The sequence below is a fragment of the Diuraphis noxia genome, unplaced genomic scaffold (genome assembly GCF_037042655.1).
Source record: "Diuraphis noxia isolate RWA-SAM2 unplaced genomic scaffold, SU_Dnox_SAM2 contig0005, whole genome shotgun sequence".
Taxonomy (NCBI): domain Eukaryota; kingdom Metazoa; phylum Arthropoda; class Insecta; order Hemiptera; family Aphididae; genus Diuraphis; species Diuraphis noxia.
Genome location: NW_028301715.1, coordinates 36,540,317 through 36,559,942, shown reverse-complemented (window position 1 = coordinate 36,559,942; position 19,626 = coordinate 36,540,317). Strand labels below are relative to the sequence as shown.

General features: G+C 28.9%; 1 protein-coding gene across 1 annotated transcript in view; it reads right to left on the bottom strand.

Moving 5' to 3' along the window:
* Positions 1-10,472, bottom strand: part of LOC107169958 (uncharacterized) — a 32,563-nt gene extending 22,091 nt beyond the window's left edge. Inside the window, exon 1 of the mRNA XM_015519933.2 lies at positions 10,074-10,472. The gene's annotated coding sequence lies outside the window, so the exon portion shown is untranslated. The remainder of the gene's footprint in view (positions 1-10,073) is intronic.
* Between the last annotated feature and the right edge of the window lie 9,154 nt (positions 10,473-19,626).

Genomic DNA, 19,626 nt, shown 5'->3' with positions numbered 1-19,626 from the left:
AATACAACACATATTCATTAAGGTGTTCGGAGTTTGGGACAGCAAGCTGGGACAAAAATCATTATAATAATTTTAACTACATAACCATAAAATGTACTTAACTACTAAATAAAATTATTTTAGCTACCTACTCGTTCGCGGCCATCAAAGCAGACCGTAAAAATAGAGGAAAGATCCCACACCGTAGAGGAGTGGCAACGGAGATGGGAAGCAACCAGGAAAGCGTCTTGGACCTGATCCTGCATCCCATCCATCAGACGTTGGCTGGAAAGAACGGTCCCGCTAGTGCCCCTGACGTTCCACATGTCACAGGCACTAACGGGACACGGCTGTTTCCAGTCATATCTCTACAGGAGAGCCAGGACCGCCAGTCCAATGTGCCTACAGTGCAGAGGCGGCGAGGACACGGTGGAGCATACTCTGCTTGAGTGCTACTACTGGAACGTCCTCCGTGATTCTTTGTCCATCCACCTGGGGCACAGACCGCGTACAGCCGACATCCAGGATATAATTTGCGGGCCGCCATTTGACCAGCTTCCAGCAGACCCAGATGAAAAGTTGGATATACTAAGGTACGCGGAGGAGTCCTTTCGGCTGTTCTATGGAATGGTCGAACGCATCTTCTCACGCAAAGAAGAGGAGCGAGTCTGCCAGGCTGCGGAGGTGCGGCGATAAGAAATGTTGTTGCAAAAATGTTGTTGTAAAAATTATTATTGTAAAAATTGTTGTTGTAAAAATTGTTGATGTAAAAGGTTGTTGTAATATTAGCGAGTGGGGGATTGTCCCACCACTAATAATTGTCGTTGTTATTGTTATCAATAAACGATGGGAGTCAGAGGAGAAGTAATGCTAACGCGGTTCCTTCTCTGGCTCTTGACACAAAGGGAAAAAAAAAAGCTACCTACTCGTATATTACAATTATATTAAAAGTATAATAAAATCGTTTAGAAATTAATATAAAATAAACATTTAAAATTTTATTTTAAGCATAATATTATTGAAAATATTTCATAAATACATAAACAGAATAAAACCATAAAACAAACAAATAAATAGCTTATTTTTCTAAAGTAAATAATAATTTAAATTGCTTCTATAATACTTTTCCTACAAGTTACTAACCAACTGGGTATTAAAAATAAAATGTTTAGTTCATATAAATTGTAACATAAAAATTACTCATCATTAAAGTTAATTTAATTAGCCAACTATTTCAAAACCAAAAGTAACTTTAATAAGACTATACTACACATTTACACTTAGTTTAATAAAGTTAGAAAGAATAATTATGGCTTGTAAAATCTTAAACTCATTAATGCAAATCAGCATGCATACTTTGCACTTCGGACATATATTATGTACCTACTTATACCATTCTTCGTATACTATACCTTATAATATTTCCTAATTCCACGCGTCTGGATTTAAAATTTAGATATTATCGTTTACACTCATAAGTAGGTATCACAGTATTATTTATTTATCTTTCATAAATCAGGATATTTTCGCACATCATGATATATATTATAGAAACTCTTTCGTTATAAGCACAATGTATGCGTTTAGGATTAACAGGACTGACAAATCTATAGGACAATATTTTTGTGACGCAATTCTATTAGCGAGCACTGTTTTTTTTTTTAGCTGCAGGTGCCTAGTATAATATAATATGGTTAAATACTGTACGTAGGTACAATGCATGCGATATACGCCCAGAAGCTAGATTTACTAACTACGCTACAATACTATAATCACTCGTATAATCATAAATACCAAAGTGGGACCTAACCTATACAATACATAAATTTAAAAACCAAACGATTAGTAGGTATTCTTATTTCGTTCGGGGCCAAACGCATATATAAATGAAATTTATTTCTCAAATTAATTGTTATATGTGTCTATTAAATTGATTCAAAATATTAATTTAATATACAATAATATAACGATTTTAAAACAATAAAACAATAAAATGGTTCTTATTTCCTTACAGTTGTAACTTTTAAAGTTGTATTTACTAATATTATCATAATCATAATCGTTATGTGTCAATAATTATTTTTTATTTTCAGTGAAATATATGTATCTACAAAGTACATACTCTTCATATCTAAACGTTTTATATTTGGTTTTGTACATATTACATCATTCACGATGATGCGAAATAATTATATGTAAAGATTGAAAATAATCATACCTATGCAATACTGAATTGAAATTCAAAACGAAAACAACAAAGGTTATAATTTTGATTCAAATGACCATGCCACGTGGATAAACTATAGTTTCTACACAAACCATCATTTATACCGTTCGCCTATTTTATAACCATTACGATCGCTTCAATAAATTATCTATGTTCTATATCATCATTCATCATATATAAATCCGTATATCCGTAGAACTATCATAAAAATGAATTTTTGCGGAATGTAAAAACAAGATTACCTAGTTTTTTCGTCTTAAACCACCCATTACCTGTACCTTTATAGCTCACAACCTCATTACATTCCAAATTACTCTTAACTCACCTTGTAATTTAAAATATAATATAATATCATAATATAATTGAATATAATATTAACAAACTATAAAAGATACTTACACTATCGATGGAAAATTGGAAACTGTTAAGACTTTCGCAGAGTATTAAAATTGTGATTCATTAATAAGCATGTATTACTATATTAGATATTTTTACTTGAAAATAATAGTATTAACTATGATTCATATAATGAAAAAACTAAAAACATCATGATAAGTATAAATTACTCGACACCTTAAAATGTGAACACCATTTATGATGAACTATTATCACATTGTTTTATTCTGAGATCATTCGAAATCGTGTAACCATAACGAAAAGCCGATCTGCAAAAGCCGCAGGGGTCTACTTTTTTAATACACGTCTAGTCTACCTATTTATCTTAATAATAATATTATCTTTAGGTAGACATAAACGTAATTATTCCGGTATATTTCACCTGTAGAATAAAATAACGGAACGTCCGTATCAAACTAGAAATATACTTTTAATAATATAGGTACCAATATTATATTATATACGCATATCTTAAATATACATTTAAAGGTATTCCTTGTACATCGCTTCGGGGTTCGCGCAACTGTTGATAGTCACCAATCGGTACATGTTTTAATATTATTACTGTGTAAAAATAACATATTATTTTATGATAATACACGTCTGCAGCTGTGATGAAAATACCTCATTGCATGTAATAAAACTTGTGAAATTTTTTCAGAAAATCGAGTAAAATAATATTGATTCTTCTATATTCGCACTCCTGCGAGCACTTCTGTATACAGCCTGTATACTACCACGATGTTGCCGCAGGGAAATTTGATTTTTTTTTAAATGTGAATATGTAAATTTTTTTACAACTGATTACCTGGTATAAAGAAACTAGTTCCACCACCGCCGCATCAGTAGAATATATATATTTATATTAATATACGTATATAATATACATGTAGGAGACCAACAAAAAGAAAATATCGACAATCCGACTACGATAATAATCATTAGACACGGACAGTTTTGGTCCAGACACATACCTATTACCAAATACTCTGCTATTATTGTTAAATATATATTTATTAAGATCATCATTAGGTATGCTAAACACTGCCCCGATCGTATTATGAGTCATTTGGACGCATGATGAGTCACTAAAATGCGGTTTGTTAGTTTGTTACGAATCTAGTCCGTGAAAATTGACATATTCGACGACTACAGTAATATGATTATTATATTAAACGTATAGATACCTACTATCGTATTCTGTATAGACGCACATTATATGATGATGATGATTCATATAATTCAATTTATTATAATTTAAATGCGTACTGATTGCACATTATTAATACGATAATTACAAGAAATTCATGTGGGAATATCAGTCATCGGACATCGCAATCGATGCATTAATACACTTTGGTAGCTGTCAAATTAACTGCAGTTAAAACCTGGTCTTAGTTACGAACAGCACGCGTGGAATAGTACCTCCATAGCTATGCGTGGTATAGGTACTGACAACGACGAATGAGTATTTGTTTTAATAAATCATGACAATAATGCGATGTTATAGTAAATATAGGTAGGTGTTATTTCCTATACAGGTACAGAGATACACAAAATATATAATTTTAGGTAAAAATTAAAGGATTATTATTTACTGTAGAATATTTAAAAAAAATGTATTTCCTATTAATTGATTTTTAAGGTACTTTTCCATAAACGAAGAATAAAATGATATAAATTAATATAATATGTTTATACCAAGGCACATAATATTATAGGTATATATGTATACTATATTATTATAAACTCGTCAAATTTGTCTTATTATGCATCCCAAATGTAAGTACGAAATTTAGCGGCATAAGAATCTTATTCACACATGATGATACGCATATATTATATGAAATAGTAGTACTTCTTATCAATCATCTTTTCCAAATATGAAATTAAAATGATTAGGGGTAAAAAAAGTAAAAATCCAAAGTACGTATGGGTATAAAATTTATTTTAAGAACTATTTTAATTATGTCAAAAATACAAAATTACCATAGGTAGGTATTAAAAATAAAAACAAAATAAAATTTGTGTAATAATATAATCATCTATCAGTTAAATATTACATACGCATAATTTATATAGTATATATGCATACAATGCACAAATATATATATAATCAAAATTAAAGAGTGGGGGTGTAGTAGCCGGGCGGATTTTTTAGACGTCGGTTGCGACGCGCAACGTCACCGGTTCATCAAATCCCGGTCATGGGCGACATCGCTTTCCGGGCAGTTCACGCTATCTGGAGAGAGAAACCGCCGCCCCCCACACGGGTATGGCAGAATATTGCAGAAACCTACAAGTGCCCACTAGAAATTCTGCCGAAAAAAACACACACGCGCATGAACCAAAAATTTAAAACCCTTACAGTACCCTCCCTACACACAATGGCCTATGTTTCCGCGGGTTGACTAAATAAAAAAATTAAAATTAAAGAATCTGGTACCTATAGCAATAATATAATTTTAAGGCATAGTAATATAAGCCATAATAACAACGACGGCGAATTTTCTTATAATGCCGATTACAGGTAAGAAAATAAAACTGGTGGACTTGACAGTTTACATTAGACATTTTCGTTACCCTTTTAACTACAACCGGCATTTAAGTGAAATTTAAAATCGCTCCCTAAAAAGGTGTCCATATATTAATTGTGAAGGATGTATATTACAAGTACCTATATAATAGGTACAAATATTATGTACTATAATGTACATTATAATCAATGGAGGCTACTTTTTTTTATTAGGTCAACAGTGCATGGAATTCCGGACGTACCTACGTGTCTCACATCAGTTTAGTCATTATACTCGTAGATTTTGACACATTTCACAATATTTCAATTATTAGATATCAAATTATTATTAAAATGTAACATACGTAATGCTGAAAGAAGATCAAATTAGGTATACTGCAGGGTGTCCCGTGAGAATTTACCCATTGCGATATCTCCCGAAAGAATTGTGATATCGATTTTGTAATAAAAATCACATGGATAAGAACTACAATTGTTTCATATTTTAATTTATTTTTATGTTTTGGTAAAAAAGTTAAAAAATATATTTTTATATTTAATTATTTCCAAAAAAATTAAGATAGCCATTTTGTAGAGTATATTTTTCTGAAAATATTGACGTTTCAAAATTTTATTTTCATTAATTTCCTGATTTTTAATATTTTTTTTTAGTTTCGAGAAAAATTGTGAATTATTTAACACCGCATAATGTTATCAAACATGTGACGCACCGCGGAGCACGCATTCCCATACGGTCGGCCGAATACTTTCCGTGTTCCTAAGAGTTGTAAACTTATAATCATATTTTATTTCTTCAAAACTAGAAAAAATATCAAGAATCAGGAAATTAATGGAAATAAAATTTTGAAACGTCAATATTTTCAGAAAAATAAACTCTAAAAAATGACCATCTTAAATTTTTTTGGAAATAGTTAAATAAAAATATATATTTTTTAAATTTTTTACAAAAACATTAAAATAAATTTAAAAATGAAATAATTGTAGTTCTTATCCCTGTGAATCTTATTATAAAACCAGAATTTTGATATCTCCTTTATTTCGTGAGATATTGCAATGGGTAAATCCTCGCGGGAACCCTGTATAATAATATATTATTGTATTAAGTATGAACGATTATATCCAATATGAGAGAGAAAGCAGCGAATGAAACAGAGAGAATGTAGGCATGAGTGTTCATGAGGGAGAGAGCAGAAACTGGTAACTTTATAATTTAACACGACTGCAATCGTAAAAGTTGGCAATAAAACTTCATCACTTCCAATAAAAAAATTAGTTATAACAAAAACATAAGAATCGATCGTAAATTTTCACCTGGTCTTTTATAATACTAATAATAATATTTATTAAGCCAAATAATATTAGGAAATTTAACGGAAATTAACATCTTACGTAATCTTTAATCTTATTTATGGTAGATATAAACAAAGGCTCGACCTCTCGGCTTTGCACGAGTACCTAATATTAATTATTAACGTTCGCTTTCCACGACGAGCAAAATAAAATGTCTGAAAAGTTGGTGATGTGTTTAACGTAATATGCATTCACGTAAAACATTCTCATTGTTTTGTAAAAATACAGTGAATGATATAATATCATTTAAGTATTTTAAGTTAATTTTAACGTCATATGCCTATTTGAAAAAAAAAAGAAAACATTTTAAGATATTGTTTTTTATTAAATAACTTACCGATGTAGCCATATATTACTATATTACTATATTACTATATTGGTATTATGTAATACAAATAAAAAATAGTTCGTTTAAAATATAATGGTTAATAGAAAATTCATCATGGTAAACCGGAAGGTCGTTCGATGGTAGACTATAATATTTGCAGAAAAATTCGCAAAATTAAAATTAAAAAATAACGGCGACGATAAGCGCAGGGATCTATAATCAACCTTTCTGACAACGTCATAATATTACTTAATATTATGCCATGGCAGGGAAAAATAATTGTTTCGCGCGATAGGATTTTTAAATTAATACATAATATTCATATTACATAGTTTACTGTACAGCATTCGACAAATAATCATATAAATTACTATAGAAAAAAAGAACCTTTGGGCGTAAACTCAGCATACTACGTAAAAAAAATACTATTGCCGCTTATGCACACAACTATTTACATAATATATAATAGTAGCTACCTACATTAGTACATATAGGTATTACCGACGTGTCAAACGCAGATTATTGGTTCCTTTGTCCGAGCACAAACCATTTTGTTATTATTTTTTTTTTTTTGTCGAGGATAGGGACCGCCGTGGTTGTGTATTGTAATGTTTTAGCGCACCTATAAATAGTCACACAAACTATACACGTACTTCGACTTAAACACGATACTTCCATTAATAAAATCTAAGTAATCAACAGAGTTCAAAGCGGCAATTTTCATATGGTCAGTGCGGTATCAATGTATCATCATATACGATCATGACTTCACGACCCCATATCCTTATACGTGCGCGTCAGCAAGTGCATTAGGTAAACAACGAGGTAAACAATATATACGAATAATAGATACACTCACGATAAAGAATAGGTAATAACAATATTATTTTTGTATTGTTGCAAAAATATAGTTACCTACTAAAGATATGTTGCACTTGGTGAGTGGAGGTGCAGTGTCACAACTATAGCAAAATATAGAATAATTTCGGTAGTGTATATTAGGGTAGTCTGATTGGTTTCCATTTTTCAGGAAATCATAATCGAGGGCTGATGTCTAAACTACTAAGTAGGAAATCTACAAGGAAAATGTTTAAAAATTCAAGATTTTGAATTCAAAGTTGGTTTTTAAAATCATTTCGAGTTTTACCTATAACTAGGTTTTTTATGAATAGGTGTGAATGGTGGGATGTACGGGATTATTAAAAAAATTAATGTACAACCATATACATAAGTGATTATTAAAATTATTAATTTAAATATATATTTTAAAAATCGTTTGAAACTAAGAAATAGATACAAAACTACTAACAAAAAACACTTGAACACACATTAATACGACGCGAGAGTCTTATTATAGATTTATATAAGAATATAAAATATTTTTTATCGTATTAATTTTGTTTAGGTCTTATTATTTGACTGGCTGCTCAACTGACCATGACACTAGTAGGGGTTATTGCTAAACACCTAAAGTGGGCGAAAAAATGATAAATCGAGGATAAAATATTGTTGTCTTATTCGAGTATTTCGTCTAGCTGTAATTGAAATTTGTCGATATGTCAAAGGGTATTTGGCGAGGTATTTCCATTTGGCGTTGATGGTCTACCGGTGATAACCTAAAAGGTGATTTAATTATTTACCTCGTTATTCACCATGATATTATAAGAACCGGTAGATAGACTGATACAGATTATAAAATATACGTTTTAAAGGTGGGAATATATTTTGTAAGTTGTAGTATCGACCCGTGATCACATGACTATGGTTTTTAAATTTAAACCAAGCAATTACATTATGGTTATGATTTATTAATATTTTGACAATTATTTCAAGCCAAACGAGTCTTGATTTTTGAATTTATCGTTAAAAATATACCCAACTATTATAGCCGCATTAACTCTTACGATTACTTCGACAATGGTCGTAGGGTCATGGGTCAGACGTTCAACTCGAATAGGATGAACTATTATTTATTAAAATAATTGTACATTTGTACAACAAAAAAAGCCATCACTCATTGGGGTTTTCCCTACATATTCAGAGTAGACGTACGAAAAATTAACACATATTATACCCATTTTAGTGTTAACTCTAATAAGAAAAAATCAGGCAAAATTGGGTTCAAGTTAACTCCACCAGTAAAAAGATCAGCCATCAGGTAATAGTATAAAATTAATATAATGTATTATTATAAAAAAAATTATTATAGTTCACATTAAATATTGCGTAATAGGTATACCAAAATGGTAAACTTAAAAATAAAATGTTGGTTAAAAGTATAAAATTAGATTTTATTTACATTTATTTACCTACAGTATCAAATGTATAATATGTAAATTATAATTTTTATAATCATAATCGTCATCGTTGAATAAAAGTTATATAGGTATGCGTATATGCCAAAAAATATACATAACTTAAAATTAAAATAATAATTGTCCATACAAATCATATAAATTGTAATAATCATAAAATATGTACTTAGACATCTAATGTTACATTAGGTACCTATTTTATAATATTTTTTGAACTGTGAACTAAATTTATCTTATTCAATTTATAGATTCTATTCTATTTCCACGTATAATATAAATCCATTAGTGTAAATAATTATTAATATAAATATAGATATTTATATAATAAAAATTACTTCATAGCGTTCGTTTAACATTTTTTTTTTTTTTTATTTTCAATTTTCAAGCTTTTTGGTTGTGATATATTATAAAGTTTAAAGGTGGGTATAAGGCGGAGTATTCTAAACCCACAAGGTACAGGCAAGAAAATAAACCTGACGAGGTTGGTCCGGGTGCGTGTAAATGTGAATTTGTAATACTATAATAATAAAAATACTTAACATTGTATTTTCAGAATTTTTCCTCGTGTTTAAACGGATAAAAAAATAAAAATTTTGTTCGAAAAAATACGTCGGGATGGAGGCGGTACCAAAACGAGCGCACCTAGGTAGAGGTACCTTCAATATTTCAACGGATTTATGGGGCTGTATAAAAATAAACACTGAAATTCTAACGTTGGACATATTTTATACCCCATAAGGTATAATCCTACATTTATACCTCCTGTGGTTATCAGTACAAAAATGTCGTAAAATAATATATATTAATATATTATGCAATAGTTATGTTCTGCTAGAGAAAGATTTTTAAAATAAATTGTAATATCGGTGGTATCGACGACGAAGAAAATATTTACTATATTTACTAAATTATCTACCCAACTCCAGTAAAAACCCAAATTACCTGTTTGTGGCGGCGTTTGCGTTTAACTATTAATCCTGTGCACTGTACGGTGGCCAACGGTAATCCGGTGTCACCGATTCATCCTCCGAACACGGGTAGAGTCTACCACACGTTCGGTGCGCACAACCGGCGAGGATACCGTAAAGTGGTTTTATTCTGATGCTGTTGTGAAAATCTCCGTCGAATCGTGTCTCTCTTACACCCACAATCGAAAACCCACCAAACCGCTTCGATGCGACGAACATACAATATTAGAAAAAACGCGACGCAAACAACACACAACGGACGGCTGCGATGCACTACGCGCTGTAAACGACCGTTCAGAACCGCATGTGGCACATACCTACCGCGATAACGTGTGAGCGCAAGTACCACAGTACCACACAACCATTCTATTCCACCACAACGCTGATAACAAGTCGTTATTGAAGGCCACCGCGCGACCACCACCACTGTCGTCGTTGCGACATTTCCATTACCATAGCTACAACAATGTTGCACGAAGCACGACACTGTCGTGGTAACACCAATCCGATAAACAATAACCGAAAGTAATAATAATTTAAAGTGGCGATGTACAGGTGTAATAATGAAATACTAATTATATACTATTGGCACTCCGAGTTGTGAATTATTGTAACCGATGCCGCACTGTCGTCCGTGAGTTATCGTTTTAGATGCAAGCAACTCGAATTATCTCAGATGTAACGTTTTTTTGTAAAATTTAAAAAAAAAGTCTTACACTATTCCATTTGGTGCGTTGACAAAATAGTGCGTTACAAAATAAGTTACATTTTTGATAGTTTGTATAAATGTTTTGTTATCTCTCATAGGTTATAATAATAATAATATATAGTCTATCAGTTTATCAGTTTATTCCTCGAAGTACAAAGAATGGACTGGAAACGACAAAAGGCAGGTGAGTGACAGGGATGTGTAGATATTAGAGCTTGTGATAAACTTATATATAAACATATTATGTTTAAGGGGAGTAAGAAGTATCTACGAAAATCTATGAGCCAGGTTCTCATAATTTGAGCGGAAAGTCCTGGCTATGATAAAATTGTTATCAACGAAAACTTGTCGCGCTATATAATCAATTATTAGTATCGTTGGCAGTTTTACAAAAGTAGTTATCTTGTTAATCACAACAGTATTTTTGTTCATTGACATGTTTTTATGAACAAATTGTAAAAAATGCTCTAAAAACTTAGAAAAAGCACGTCAAAAAATGCGTTTAAGGCGGTTTAAGGTTAATTTTATCAAAAATGTTATACAAAATTATTTTAAAATAATTAGTACTTTTTTAAAAATGGCTAATAATAATAATAAAAGTTATATAATGATATATGTATTATATTATTTAAAAACCATTGCCAACTTAATTTGAAAACGACCAAAATGGCTTTGGTCGAAACGGGAAAGGTTGATTTTGGACGAAACGGGTGCCGCCTATGTAAACTGCGCCCCGGTAAAATTACAGGTATAATAATTAATTCGTTACAGCCATATATAATATGAATAATTAAATAAAATATAATTTTAAAAAGCAAAATAAATACAAATATTACAAATAATAACGTCATATTGTTATAAGATACCTATTAGGAATTAAAAAATATATAATTTAAAAAAGCGGGTAAGTCGTGTATGTCGCTCTGCTGTACAGTGGGTTACTGTAATGGATGGAATTAAATTTGAATCCAATGATATTATATCATTGTATACAAAAAACGATTCTGAGCGAAGACGGTTTATCTGTCTAGGATATATTATAGATTATTAAAAATTTTCAAATCTTAGATTTAAAAAGAAAACTTTTTATGAATTTCTAGCTTAAAATAATTTCTGTATTTTCGTGATTTTTACATAATATGTTGTCAAAATTCAAACTTTGAATGCTTAAAAAAAAACTTGTGACTATGTATTCCTTTTATTTTGCAACTGCTATTGTAAAAATATGTTAGGAGCCTTGTATTAAATTTTCAAATCTTAAAATTAAAAAGGAAAACTTTTATGAATTTCTATCTAAGATAATTTGAACATTGCCGTAATTTTTACGTATATAGTCAAAATTTGAACTTTAAAATGCCTAAAAAAAAAAATTGTGACTATATATTTCTTTTATTTTTCAATTGCTATTGTAAAAATATATAATGAGCCTTGTATTAAATTTTCAAATCTTAGATATAAAAGGAAAATTTTTTATGAATTTCTAGCATAAAATAATTTACGAATTTTCGTGATTTTTACATAATATGTTGTAAAAATTCAAACTTTGAATGCTTATAAAAAAAAATTGTGAATATGTATTTCTTTTATTTTTCAACTTCTATTGTAAAAATATGTTAGGAGCCTTGTATTAAATTTTCAAATCTTAGAATTAAAAAAGAAAACTTTTATGAATTACTATCTAAGATAATTTGAATATTGCCGTAATTTTTACGTATTTAGTCAAAATTTGAACTTTAAATGCTTATAAAAAAAAATTGTGACTATATATTTCTTTTATTTTTCAATTGCTATTGTAAAAATATATAATGAGCCTTGTATTAAATTTTTAAATCTTAGAATTAAAAAAGAAAACTTTTATGAATTTCTATCTAAGATAATTTGAACATTGCCGTAATTTTTACGTATTTAGTCAAAATTTGAACTTTAAATGCTTATAAAAAAAAATCGTGCCTACGAATTTTTAATATTTTTTAACTTCTATTGTTACAATGTGTTAGAAGCCTTGTATTAAATTTTCAAGCTTTTCTACCGAACAAATAAATTTTTATCGATATTTATAGAAAAAAAAACTAAAAAAGTTGAAAAATTGAAATGTCAGTAAACAGCTCAAAACAAATCTAAATATTTTGAAAATTTTATCAAATATATAAAACGCCTATATAAACATTCAGTCAAAAATTCAAGTATCTGCGGTAATTTGTTTTAGAGTTACACCAAAATAAGGAAATCGCTAAAAGTGAACATCCAATGTTGTAAAAATTTAAATTTCAAATGCTCATAAAAATTTAATTTGAATTTCAGGTGGAATTTTTATTTGTGATAAAGATTGAAAAACTTGTAAGGAATCTTGTATTCAATTTTTAAATCTTAGATTTAAAAAGAACATTTTTTATGAATTTCTAACTTAAAATAATTTGTGAATTTTCGTGATTTTTACGTATTTTGTCAAAATTCAAACTTTGAATGCTTATAAAAAAAAATTGTGACTATGAATTTCTTTTATTTTTCAACTGCTATTGTAACAATATGTTAAGAGCCTTGTATTAAATTTTCAAGCTTTTCTGTCTAACAAATAAATTTTTATTGGCGCCCGCAGGCAAATGATTTTTAAGGATCAAAAAAAAAATTTGGAAAAAATTATGGTCTTTGAATACACAATGAAGTGTGCATTATGCATTTTTAAGAATAATTAATGAAATAAAAAAAAAAATGATAGTTAAATAATGATAAAATTATGTTTTTTAGTTGAACATGGTTAAAAAAGTTTGAATACTTTTGACAACAAAAATAAAAAAGAGCTATATTTTGAAAATAAAAATTGGAAAGTGGTATTGTCGCCCGCAGGCCATTTTTAAGGATCAAAAAAAAAATTTGAAAAAAATTATAACTATATTTTGAAAATAAAAATGGGAAGGGGGTATTGGCGCCTGCAGGCAAATGATTTTTAAGGATCAAAAAAAAAATTGGAAAAAATTATGGTCTTTGAATACACAATGAAGTCTGAATTATGCATTTTCAAGAAAAATAAATGATAGATAATTAAATCATGACAAAGTTATGTTTTTGGTGGCAAGTGGCTAATAAAGTTTAAAAATTGTGTCCACAAAAATAAACTAGAGCTATATTTTGAAAATAAAAATGGGAAGGGGGTATTGGCGCCCGCAGACAAATTATTTTTAAGGATCAAAAAAAAAATTTGGAAAAAATTATGGTCTTTGAATATACAATGAAGTGTGCATTATGTATTTTTAAGAAAAATATATGAAATAAAAAATGAAGGATAATTAATTCATGATAAAATTTTATTTTTTAGTGGGGAGTGGCCAATATAGTTTAAAAATTGTGTCCACAAAAATAAACTAGTGCTATATTTTGAAAAAAAAAATTGGAAAGGGGTATTGGCGCCCGCAGGCAAATGATTTGTAAATTTCAAAAACGAAATTTAGAAATAATTATAAACTTGGAATACATAATGAAGACTGCACTATGTATTTTCAAAAAACAAAAATAAATGAAGGATAACTAAATCATGATAAAATTATGTTTTTTAGTGGCAAGTGGCTAATAAAGTTAAAAAATCGTGTCCACAAAAATAAACTAGAGCTATATTTTAAAAATAAAAATAGGAAGGGGGTATTGGCGCCCGCAGGCAAATGATTTTTAAGGATTAAAAAAAAAATTTGGAAAAAATTATGGTCTTGGAATAAAAAATGGAAAGGTGTATTGGCGCCCGCAGGCAAATGATTTTTAAGGATCAAAAAAGAAATTTGGAAAAAATTATGGTCTTTGAATACACAATGAAGTCTGAATTTTGCATTTTCAAGAAAAATAAATGAAAGATAATTAAATCATGACAAAGTTATGTTTTTGGTGGCAAGTGGCTCATAAAGTTTAAAAATTGTGTCCACAAAAATAAACTAGAGCTATATTTTGAAAATAAAAATGGGAAGGGGGTACTGGCGCCCGCAGGCAAATGATTTTTAAGGATTAAAAAAAAAAATTGGAAAAAATTATGGTCTTTGAATACACAATGAAGTGTGCATTATGTATTTTTAAGAAAAATATATGAAATAAAAAATGAAGGATAATTAATTCATGAAAAAATTTTATTTTTTAGTGGGGAGTGGCCAATATAGTTTAAAAATTGTGTCCACAAAAATAAACTAGTGCTATATTTTGAAAAAAAAAATTGGAAAGGGGTATTGGCGCCCGCAGGCAAATGATTTGTAAATTTCAAAAACGAAATTTAGAAATAATTATAAACTTGGAATACATAATGAAGACTGCACTATGTATTTTCAAAAAACAAAAATAAATGAAGGATAACTAAATCATGATAAAATTATGTTTTTTAGTGGCAAGTTGCTAATAAAGTTAAAAAATCGTGTCCACAAAAATAAACTAGAACTATATTTTGAAAATAAAAATGGGAAGGGGGTATTGGCGCCCGCAGGCAAATGATTTTTAAGGATTAAAAAAAAAATTTGGAAAAAATTATGGTCTTGGAATACATAATGAAGACTGCACTATGTATTTTCAAAAAAAACAAAAGAAATATAATTTAATCATGATAAAATTATGTTTTTTAGTGGGAAGTGGCTAATAAAGTTAAAAAATTGTGTCCACAAAAATAAACTAGAGCTATATTTTGAAAATAAAAATGGGAAGGGGGTATTGGCGCCCGCAGGCAAATGATTTTTAAGGATTAAAAAAAAATTTGGAAAAAATTATGGTCTTGGAATAAAAAATGGAAAGGGGTATTGGCGCCCGCAGGCAAATGATTTTTAAGGATCAAAAAAGAAATTTGGAAAAAATTATGGTCTTTGAATACACAATGAAGTCTGAATTTTTCATTTTCAAGAAAAATAAATGAAAGATAATTAAATCATGACAAAGTTATGTTTTTGGTGGCAAGTGGCTAATAAAGTTTAAAAATTGTGTCCACAAAAATAAACTAGAGCTATATTTTGAAAATAAAAATTGGAAAGGGGTATTGGCGCCCGCAGGCAAATGATTTTTAAGGATCAAAAAAAAAATTTGGAAATAGCTATAACTATATCTTGAAAATAAAAATGGGAAGGGGGTATTGGCGCCCGCAGGCAAATGTATTTTAAGGATCAAAAAAAAAATTTGGAGAAAATTATAACTATATCTTGAAAATAAAAATGGGAAGGGGGTACTGGCGCCCGCAGGCAAATGATTTTTAAGGATCAAAAAAAAATTTGGAAAAAATTATGGTCTTGGAATACATAATGAAGACAGCACTATGTATTTTCAAAAAAAAAAAAATAAATGAAGGATAACTATATCATGATAAAATCATGTTTTTTAGTTGGTATTGGCCAATATAGTTTAAAAATTGTGTCCACAAAAATAAACTAGAACTATATTTTGAAAATAATAAATGGGAAGGGGGTATTGGCGCCTGCAGGCAAATGTATTTTAAGGATCAAAAAAAAAATTTGGAAAAAATTATAACTATATCTTGAAAATAAAAATGGGAAGGGGGTATTGGCGCCCGCAGGCAAATGATTTTTAAGGATTAAAAAAAAAAATTTGGAAAAAATTATGGTCTTGGAATACATAATGAAAATTATGTTTTTTAGTGGGAAGTGGCTAATAAAGTTTAAAAATTGTGTCCACAAAAATAAACTAGAGCTATATTTTGAAAATAAAAATGGGAAGGGGTTATTGGCACCCGCAGGCAAATGATTTTTAAGGATCAAAAAAAAAAATTTGGAAAAAATTATGGTCTTGGAATACATAATGAAGACAGCACTATGTATTTTCAAAAAAAAAAAATAAATGAAGGATAACTATATCATGATAAAATCATGTTTTTTAGTTGGTATTGGCCAATATAGTTTAAAAATTGTGTCCACAAAAATAAACTAGAACTATATTTTGAAAATAATAAATGGAAAGGGGGTATTGGCGCCCGCAGGCAAATGATTTGTAAGTTTCAAAAACGAAATTTAGAAATAATTATAAACTTGGAATACATAATGAAGACTGCACTATGTATTTTCAAAAAACAAAAATAAATGAAGGATAACTAAATCATGATAAAATTATGTTTTTTAGTGGCAAGTGGCTAATAAAGTTAAAAAATCGTGTCCACAAAAATAAACTAGAGCTTTATTTTGAAAATAAAAATAGGAAGGGGGTATTGGCGCCCGCAGGCAAATGATTTTTAAGGATTAAAAAAAAAATTTGGAAAAAATTATGGGGTTGGAATACATAATGAAGACTGCACTATGTATTTTCAAAAAAAACAAAAGAAATATAATTTAATCATGATAAAATTATGTTTTTTAGTGGGAAGTGGATAATAAATTTAAAAAATTGTGTCCACAAAAATAAACTAGAGCTATATTTTGAAAATAAAAATGGGAAGGGGGTATTGGCGCCCGCAGGCAAATGATTTTTAAGGATTAAAAAAAAATTTGGAAAAAATTATGGTCTTGGAATACATAATGAAGAGAGCACTATGTATTTTCAAAAAAAAAAAATTAATGAAGGATAACTATATCTTGATAAAATTATGTTTTTTAGTGGCAAGTAGCTAATAATGTTTAAAAATTGTGTCCACAAAAATAAACTAGAACTATATTTTGAAAATAAAAATTGTAAAGTGATATTGGCGCCCGCAGGCAAATGATTTTTAAGGATCAAAAAAAAAATTTGGAAAAAATTATGGTCTATGAATACACAATGAAGTGTGCATTATGCATTTTTATGAATAATTAATGAAATAAAAAAAAAAAAATTATAGTTAAATAATGATAAACTTATGTTTTTTAGTTGAACATGGTTAAAAAAGTTTGAATACTTTTGACAACAAAAATAAAAAAGAGCTATATTTTGAAAATAAAAATTGGAAAGTGGTATTGGCGCCCGCAGGCAAATGATTTTTAGGGATTAAAAAAAAAATTTGGAAAAAATTATGGTCTTTGAATACACAATGAAGTGTGCATTATGCATTTTTAAGAATAATATATGAAATAAAAAATGAAGGATAATTAATTCATAATAAAATCATGTTTTTTAGTGGGGAGTGGCCAATATAGTTTAAAAATTGTGTCCACAAAAATAAACTAGAACTATATTTTGAAAATAAAAATTGGAAAGGGGTATTGGCGCCCGCAGGCAAATGAATTTTAAGGATCAAAAAAGAAATTTGGAAAAAATTATAGTCTTGGAATACATAATGGTGACCGCACTATGTATTTTCAAAAAAAAACAAAAGAAATATAATTTAATCATGATAAAATTATGTTGATTAGTAGGAAGTGGCTAATAAAGTTTAAAAATTGTGTACACAAAAATAAACTAGAGCTATATTTTGAAAATAAAAATGGGAAGGGGGTTTTGGTGACCGCAGGCAAATGATTTTTAAGGATTAAAAAAAAAAATTGGAAAAAATTATGGTCTTGGAATACATAATGAAGTGTGCATTATGCATTTTTAAGGTCTTGGAATACATAATGAAAATTATGTTTTTTAGTGGGAAGTGGCTAAAAAAGTTTAAAAATTGTGTCCACAAAAATAAACTAGAGCTATATTTTGAAAATAAAAATGGTTAAGGGGGTATTGGCGCCCGCAGGCAAATTATTTGTAAATTTCAAAAACGAAATTTAGAAATAATTATAAACTTGGAATACATAATGAAGACTGCACTATGTATTTTCAAAAAACAAAAATAAATGAAGGATAACTAAATCATGATAAAATTATGTTTTTTAGTGGCAAGTTGCTAATAAAGTTAAAAAATCGTGTCCACAAAAATAAACTAGAACTATATTTTGAAAATAAAAATGGGAAGGGGGTATTGGCGCCCGCAGGCAAATGATTTTTAAGGATTAAAAAAAAAATTTGGAAAAAATTATGGTCTTGGAATACATAATGAAGACTGCACTATGTATTTTCAAAAAAAACAAAAGAAATATAATTTAATCATGATAAAATTATGTTTTTTAGTGGGAAGTGGCTAATAAAGTTAAAAAATTGTGTCCACAAAAATAAACTAGAGCTATATTTTGAAAATAAAAATGGGAAGGGGGTATTGGCGCCCGCAGGCAAATGATTTTTAAGGATTAAAAAAAAATTTGGAAAAAATTATGGTCTTGGAATAAAAAATGGAAAGGGGTATTGGCGCCCGCAGGCAAATGATTTTTAAGGATCAAAAAAGAAATTTGGAAAAAATTATGGTCTTTGAATACACAATGAAGTCTGAATTTTTCATTTTCAAGAAAAATAAATGAAAGATAATTAAATCATGACAAAGTTATGTTTTTGGTGGCAAGTGGCTAATAAAGTTTAAAAATTGTGTCCACAAAAATAAACTAGAGCTATATTTTGAAAATAAAAATTGGAAAGGGGTATTGGCGCCCGCAGGCAAATGATTTTTAAGGATCAAAAAAAAAATTTGGAAATAGCTATAACTATATCTTGAAAATAAAAATGGGAAGGGGGTATTGGCGCCCGCAGGCAAATGTATTTTAAGGATCAAAAAAAAAATTTGGAGAAAATTATAACTATATCTTGAAAATAAAAATGGGAAGGGGGTACTGGCGCCCGCAGGCAAATGATTTTTAAGGATCAAAAAAAAATTTGGAAAAAATTATGGTCTTGGAATACATAATGAAGACAGCACTATGTATTTTCAAAAAAAAAAAAATAAATGAAGGATAACTATATCATGATAAAATCATGTTTTTTAGTTGGTATTGGCCAATATAGTTTAAAAATTGTGTCCACAAAAATAAACTAGAACTATATTTTGAAAATAATAAATGGGAAGGGGGTATTGGCGCCT